Below are 7,471 nucleotides of genomic sequence, written 5' to 3' on the forward strand. Positions count from 1 at the left end.
GCTGCATCTACACACTTCAAACTTTTTTTTTTTTCAAAAAATTATGTCTAGGTAAGATATATTTTAAGTTATATATTATTTTTATATACAATTATAATTGTAATCGAAAGAACTCTGACATATTAGACTCGCTTAGAATTTCCATAAATTTTCGGTTATCGATTAATTCATTATTGTTTAATAATTTATTATTATTCTTTATTAATAATTCTGTTTCAATTAGTATTTAAGGTAAGTGCACCGGTACTCATCACTGCTCCAATGGTCGTCACTAGCAACTTCAAATGTAAATAATAGAGAAGTAGCTCAATATATCGCCAACTTAAATATTGACAAAAATTTGGTCGACGTTCTAGCTGTGAAATTACCACAATAGTTTTCGGAACAAACACTATTTTCAATCAAAAAAGTCCGTGCATCAAAAGTTCGTAGAGCAGTGAAGATAAATAGGGGAATTCCTATACTAAAACACTAAGGACGTTAGTGCACATTTTTACTTCTAATTCTGTAATTTTTCATGTTTATTCGTGATGTTTTGTGCTGAATGTGTTAGTAAAATGTTCTTGAAGAGGTGAAAGTGTTTATTTAAAAAAAATTGTTTTCTTTGTATGATTTAGTTAGGGTGACGAAAACTGGATCAATAAAAACCTTGTATTGCTAGTGTTCGTCATACCTGACGAGCACTGGTACATCTAATATTTTATTTAAAGTTGTGCTAAGTTACACCCTAGAGTTCTTAAATAATATTGGTTCTTTGTTGTTGATAGACAAAGTACATTATTATGATCAGATCCAGTAGTCGTCACCTATGACAACTTCCGATGCATGTGTATGACGACTTCTAGGTCGGAAATTACTTTACTTTACTGATTGCAGAAATTGTGTAGGCATTGCTGTTTACATTAATTTAGGGGTCATTCGATATATATTTTGACATTAATAAGTAAATTAAACATTGTAATGTGTCTCGTTCTTTAATTACAGGGCAAAATGCCAAAACGGAAAATACTGTTGTATGAAGTCAGGCATGGAAGCTGCTCTTAAAGATGTAGCGAATGGTATGAGTATAAAACGAGCAGCGGAAAAAAAATGTGTGCCAAGAAACACATTGTCCGATAAACACAAAGGCAAATCGCCCTTGGGTAGGAAGATGGGCCCTGATTCATTTTTAAATTTTACTTATGATACCGCATAACATGCTATGTTATGTTGCAGCAACGAATTGAGTCGTATTGCGTACGCGTACAGTATGACGTCGCATAAATAATAATAATAAATAGAATATAAACAATTAACAATATTTGATAATTAAACAGTTTTTGTTAACCAAGAAACAATTAAATCTCATTAGAGCGGCTTTATTATATCTCTTTTAAAATAAGAACAAAAAAACGTGAAAATACGCAATAGTGAAAAACAAAAACATACATATTTCTAATTTGTAAAAAAATACTTTGTTACGTTGTTTCTGTTCCAATCTCAAACTTTGTCTACACACATAATACCTTTAATAAACAGTAAAAAAACTTAGACGAGGAATTTCCAAATTATACTTTAATTAATAAACAAACATCGTTATTTGTACCGTAAATTCATCGAATATGCGCGCGAATGCGTAAAATATACTAGAAATGCGAGTAACAAAATGCAGCCGTGTGTAACGTTTCGTTACTCGTTACTAGACGGCACACCCATTACTCAGTAACGAATACATACGGTTTGTTACAGCTCTATATATTTTCATGTTAGTTGTGCTGACCCTCTTTGTTCCGTGAGTGCTGCAAGTAAATTCAAAATTTAATGAGGATTATTCATTATATTACTAAACTATCTTTATGAATTGCCATTTCGATGTTTAAAATATACTACCAAATAAAATTTGAAGCCCAAATAGTACAATACTATCATTCTGGATCCATGAATTAAAACTAATGCAGCCGAAATCGCACATGACTACTACTGGCACAAACATGTGACGAACACTGGCAAACACAAAAATTTGCATGACGACTACTGGCTCGAAATCACACTTTTTTCAAAATTATAAATCTACAAAAATTATTTGTGTTTATCGAAGAGTGTTGGATAGCATTGTAGAGTAAAGTTTGAGGTTAAAAACAAACATGTAGGGGCAGTAATACACCTACGAGGTTATGTACACAATTTTTTTTTTTTTCTAAAACTCTTCTTAGCATGACGACTACTGGTACATTTACCTTATTATTGGTTAATGAATTCAAGTAATTAATCTTTAATTGTTCAAAAATGGTTAATCAAATTACTATTGATGAATTAATAATTGTTTAATAATAATTTTAAATAACATATATTTTATTATTTTAAAATTTGTAATCAGTCATCAACTTTGACTTAAATTTTGTTAATTAAAACTCATTAGAGTTTGTTTATAGTTATCTTAGTGTTCAAATAATTAACGTTATTCTTTTATTTTTGTTGAAAGCGTTTACTAATATTTGGGCAAGTCTTTCCTTAAAATATTGTTAATTATTTTTAATGTGTTTTCTATTACTATTTACATAGAATAGAATTAAGACATAATATTTTAATAGTTTCATACTATACTCGCTTAGATAAGCGCAACTGTATCTAAATGTTCGCTTAATAAGTTTGCTTATACATAAAAAAAAGATTTATCCAAACATTTCAACATATCATTAAAAGTTTTTTTTTTGAAACTTTAAGATTTCTAAAATAAAAGAAAATGGAATATTAAAATGTGTAGGCTAGAATATTGTAGACATAACAGAATTTTCAAAGGTCCCACCTACAATATAAAAACATGTGCGTACAGCAATTGTTTTGAGAACCACGTGTCAACCACGTGTAAAATAGAAGCAGAGCAAAATGTATCCATGTTCCCAAAATATTAACAAAAAATAGCTCATAGAACGTTCAACTTCGTGCTAATTTTGTAAAGAAAAATTCATTCCTTACAACCGAAAATTTTAATATAATTTATTGTAATTATAATTATTTTAAATAATAAATTATTAAACAATAATATATTAATAAATAGTAAATTCATCAACAATTATTAAATAACTAGCTTTTACAAGCGGCTTCTCTCGCGTTAATGTCCTTAAATAAGTATCAAAGATCATTGCAAAGTAAAAAAAAAACATTTTAATTTTTTTTGCATGACGAATCATCAGTATTTAAAAATTCCAACATACAATTTAGCTTAAAAAACTGAAAACATGTTTTATTGAAATATGTACTATTATAAAAAAATAACTTATTTTAAATACTAACATTTTAAAAGTTCAAAGTATTAACGTCTATTAATTTAATTTTTTTTAAAAAAGTTTAAATCAGAGTATTTTTATTCTAAGATGCTCCTGTTAGATGTTTTTCTGTCTGGTGCAAATATGCCTAGATTTCGGGCATTGGACACACGCAAACTTGCTAAATATAGTTGGCCATGAGAAAAGCATGGCTTTTCCAAATGTACCCCTGCTACCTGCAATGTTTGCCCTTGCGCTTTGTTGATGGTAACAGCAAAACTAAGTATGACGGGAAACTGAACTCTTTCTAATTGGAACGGTAGATCAGTGGGGATAATTGGGATTCGAGGTATGATAACACTTTCCCCATTACCGACACCTGTTAAAATAGTGGCACCATTTATATTCTGCCCCAAGGGTTTGATCCGAAGCCTCGTTCCATTACATAGTCGACGAGCATCTAGATTTCGCATAAGAACAAACGGTTTCGTCTCACTCGCACTCCCTAGTCATGACGGAGAGGCCCGAGAATAGCCGAAGACCCTGCGTTTGTGTTTAGTTCACACATACACTCGCACGCACACTAGCCCTACTTTTAATTACGCTTTACTACATTCTCTCCAATATATCTCGCTCATGTTTGCAAATAGGAAGATGGACCTAAGAACCTTTTCTATGTAATTTTTAACTCTTCACAACTTTTGTTTGAAACATTTTTTGCTTAAAAACCTAGATTCTGAGAAAAACTGAGTCAAACCAATTTTTGGCCTTTTTCTCCAAAAACTTGACGTCCGATTTCAAAAAAATTAGCACCATTCGATTTAGCGTCCTCGAATTACCCTTATTTCAAGTTTTCAGATCTGCTGGTAAAAAGTGCTTTCTTTGCAGCCTCTTGTTGGCTGGCCTATTGCGAGTAAATTTAGGGGACGTGTGGTGTGTGTGTGAAAACAAAATTTTTTAACAGATTTTTTTCTTTAAACTCTAAAAAGCCACTACGTCCATTAATTACCCAAATGTTGATATTTTAGTATTATTTTTAATCTTTTATTTCATCATCATTGCCTTGTACATCTGGTCAAAACTGGCAGACCAAACACTATAACATTATTTTAATTAAATGACAAATTCAAAGTCAATACCTTCCGAAACACTACACATGGTATCATATTATATTTCTAAAAAGGTACGAGGTTTTTTCTCAAGGACTGTATGTGATATATATTATATTAAGTTTTAACATTTAAAAAATGTATATTAACTATTTAGTGCATGTATCCTCTTATACATAATAACATTTTTTTTAAAGCTGCTTGAATAACAAAACTTATCAAATATATCTTTGCCAACATGTTAAGAATTTTAAAAAAATCCACAACATACAATAAACGAAAATAAAACACAAGCGTAGAGTGAATACCTATTATTTTTAAGTTTATTGGCAGATTCTTAGAAGTTAATAGAGGCAAGTTTACATATTATTTGTACATTAACATGTAGCTTACAGTTGAGATATCTCACAGTAATTTATTCTCATAGCCCATTTAAAGCATTGTAATTTCGCTATCCTATTATTATTCCTTCAAAAGTGTTGCCTCTATTACCCACATAGATGTCAAGGCTGCCCACATAACCTATACAAAAATTATGTTTTAAACTCTTTGGAATGAATGACAGAATAAAATATGAGATAACCTAAGAACTAAACAACAATACCGTAAACAAAAAAACAATTATCAGATCTCAATTACCCAATATAATGTTACCAAAACCTTTTTCAAAACTATGAGGACTGCAAAGGTCACACAGTTGTCAACAAAAATACACATCAAAAATGTCCACTGAATAAGTAACATATTCATACTCCTTTCTTAATTTCAGAAATACCACGAATTACTAAATAAGTGGAAAATATAACTTACCTCAGTAATGACATCAACTACACAAATCACAAAATGTTTTTGATCATCGTCAAAGAAAACACAAATACTATTAATGAGACAAGCCTACCAAATATACAAGGACTAATACAATATAGCTAGAATAAAATTGAAAACATTGAAATGAAAGCTAAAAAAAAACAGCAATCACAATCATTTACTTCAAAATAAAAGTATTACATTTTAAAATGATCAGTCAAAATGAATTCTTAAGACAATTGTATTGTGTTCTGATGCGCTTTGATGACCGATGTTTAATTAAGTCCCAAACGGATCCATACTAAAATATCAAATAAACGAAAAACATAAACTGCAAACGAACTAACATCCTCGATTTCGAATATTTAAAAAAGTATTCATTAAAAACTATAAAAAGGTTCGAGGACTTTTATTGAAACGACATTAAAAATTATGTCTATCCATTTTTTCCCAAACCTCTTATTCAATTTCATTATATCTAAGGGCCGTATTCCAAGACAAAAAAATAAGGGTTTAGGTTTGAATATGCAATACCTGTACCCTAACCATATTCCAGGTGCACGAAAGGACACGGCCAGTCCCTTATTTTTAGGTCACTATTTTTGGTGTCCTATCTGTTGCCGATTTGATCCTTAACTTTATATATATATATATTCCTTTTTAATGAACTTTAACGGAACTTTTACGATTACAATTCCCCCCCCCCCCCTGAAATAACTTAAAAAACAGCAAAAATAAATACGGCCAAAAATTCATCGTTTATTCTTGTACAACCAAAATTAAATATATTATTTCACATTATAATTCCATAGTTTTAAAAAATAAGCTAAAATTACGATGGATTCCACGAAGTACAACTATTTATAGCCTCGCACAAGTCCTCGTTTATTAAAACGGCTGCCGATCTGATACATTACAGGGGTTCAGTTAGAACACGTTTTGGAATATGACCCGAGAGTTAGGGTACAGCAGTTGCCCAACAAGGCAGTGCATGTTTGCTACCTTACTCAAACGTCTTGGAATACCGCCCTAAGAACAGAGATGCTTAGAGGTCGATTTCTTTTTTGTCAACAATAAATTTTTTTAAAACTAATGTACTTAATTAAAGGTCCTGCCCCAGCCTTGAATGCAGTAAACCCTCTTATATAGTCTTTGCTCAGTTGTGTACATAAAGCCACAAAGAAGCGGTGTCACAGCATCCTGACGTCGTCCGACCGAAGGCCACCCTAAAGCCCGACCTGCAACCGCCAGATTAAAACCCCGCTAACGGAACGCGCCCCTTGCCATGGCCCACCCGAGTCAGGCGAGCCACCAGAAACCAAGGTAGAACCCGGCCCCCCTAAAAAACAGACCGACATTACAGCCGACCACGGTGTAAAAACAAACACAGAATATTAAACAATATTATGCATACATTCAAAGTTGATTAACGAAAGTGCGACGTAGGAGTGCCCGGGCACTCACGTGTGTAAGTACGTCGATACGTGTGTGAGTGTCCCCCTGGCGGCCTTCTGCCCGAATTACTCAATTAACCCATGTGACATAATTATTAAACCCTTGTATTGCGTTATTACCCCCACCAGAGCAGTCTGGCAAGAGACGAACAGTCGCTGGTGTGACGTAAAATTTAAATGAAAAAATTTTTGAACATACGAACGGCAATTTGTAGAAGGGACGAGTCACCTTAATCCAGCCTTAATAATTAATGCAAGAATTTAACGCCCTTAAATTCTCTTATTAACACGTCACATCAGAAATTAACATAATGAGGTCAACCCTGGCGCGAGGGCCACCGAGCCTCGGCCGGGCGCCATGACATGATGCCAGTACAGCGCGACTCGTGGACCGGGGCGGACGCACGTCCCACGGAGAGACATCATCCTTTGACTGCATTGAACTCACTTCTGGTAATTATAGTCAGTTCTTCGAAACCCCTTTTTAATTATCTCTCCGTGCGTACCCGGTCCAATTTTCGGTCCAGGACTTAATCCGGCCGCATTACTTTTAAAATCCCCTGCACCACAATTGGTCTGCAGGGTAGTTTCAGCATACGGCACGGGCCGCCTCCCGAAGAACAGAACTTTAATTAAAACCAGCCGCTCCGGCGCTGACCCCAACCCGTAAGGGAACTTTGAGCGAATTTAGAAGCGGTCCGCGCTCCACTACAGTGGACACGAACACCACCTCGAGACGTTATACGGGATTGGCCGCCTTCAATCGCCCTCACCCCTCTTTTGAGCAACCAGGCTCAGAAACGCCTAGTGCCACACTAATACGTAATAATTAGTAACTTTGTGCGATGCCTTGAAT

General features: G+C 33.6%; 1 protein-coding gene across 2 annotated transcripts in view; it reads right to left on the reverse strand.

Moving 5' to 3' along the window:
- The window catches only part of LOC134546174 (ubiquitin carboxyl-terminal hydrolase 35), a 65,472-nt gene extending 59,996 nt beyond the window's left edge, over positions 1 to 5,476 (reverse strand). Inside the window, exon 1 of one of the 2 annotated variants that reach the window (XM_063388761.1) lies at positions 5,165 to 5,476. The gene's annotated coding sequence lies outside the window, so the exon portion shown is untranslated. The remainder of the gene's footprint in view (positions 1 to 5,164) is intronic. The other variant, XM_063388760.1, reaches the window with a different exon arrangement.
- Between the last annotated feature and the right edge of the window lie 1,995 nt (positions 5,477 to 7,471).

The sequence above is a fragment of the Bacillus rossius genome, chromosome 1, assembly GCF_032445375.1.
Source record: "Bacillus rossius redtenbacheri isolate Brsri chromosome 1, Brsri_v3, whole genome shotgun sequence".
Lineage (NCBI taxonomy): Eukaryota > Metazoa > Arthropoda > Insecta > Phasmatodea > Bacillidae > Bacillus > Bacillus rossius.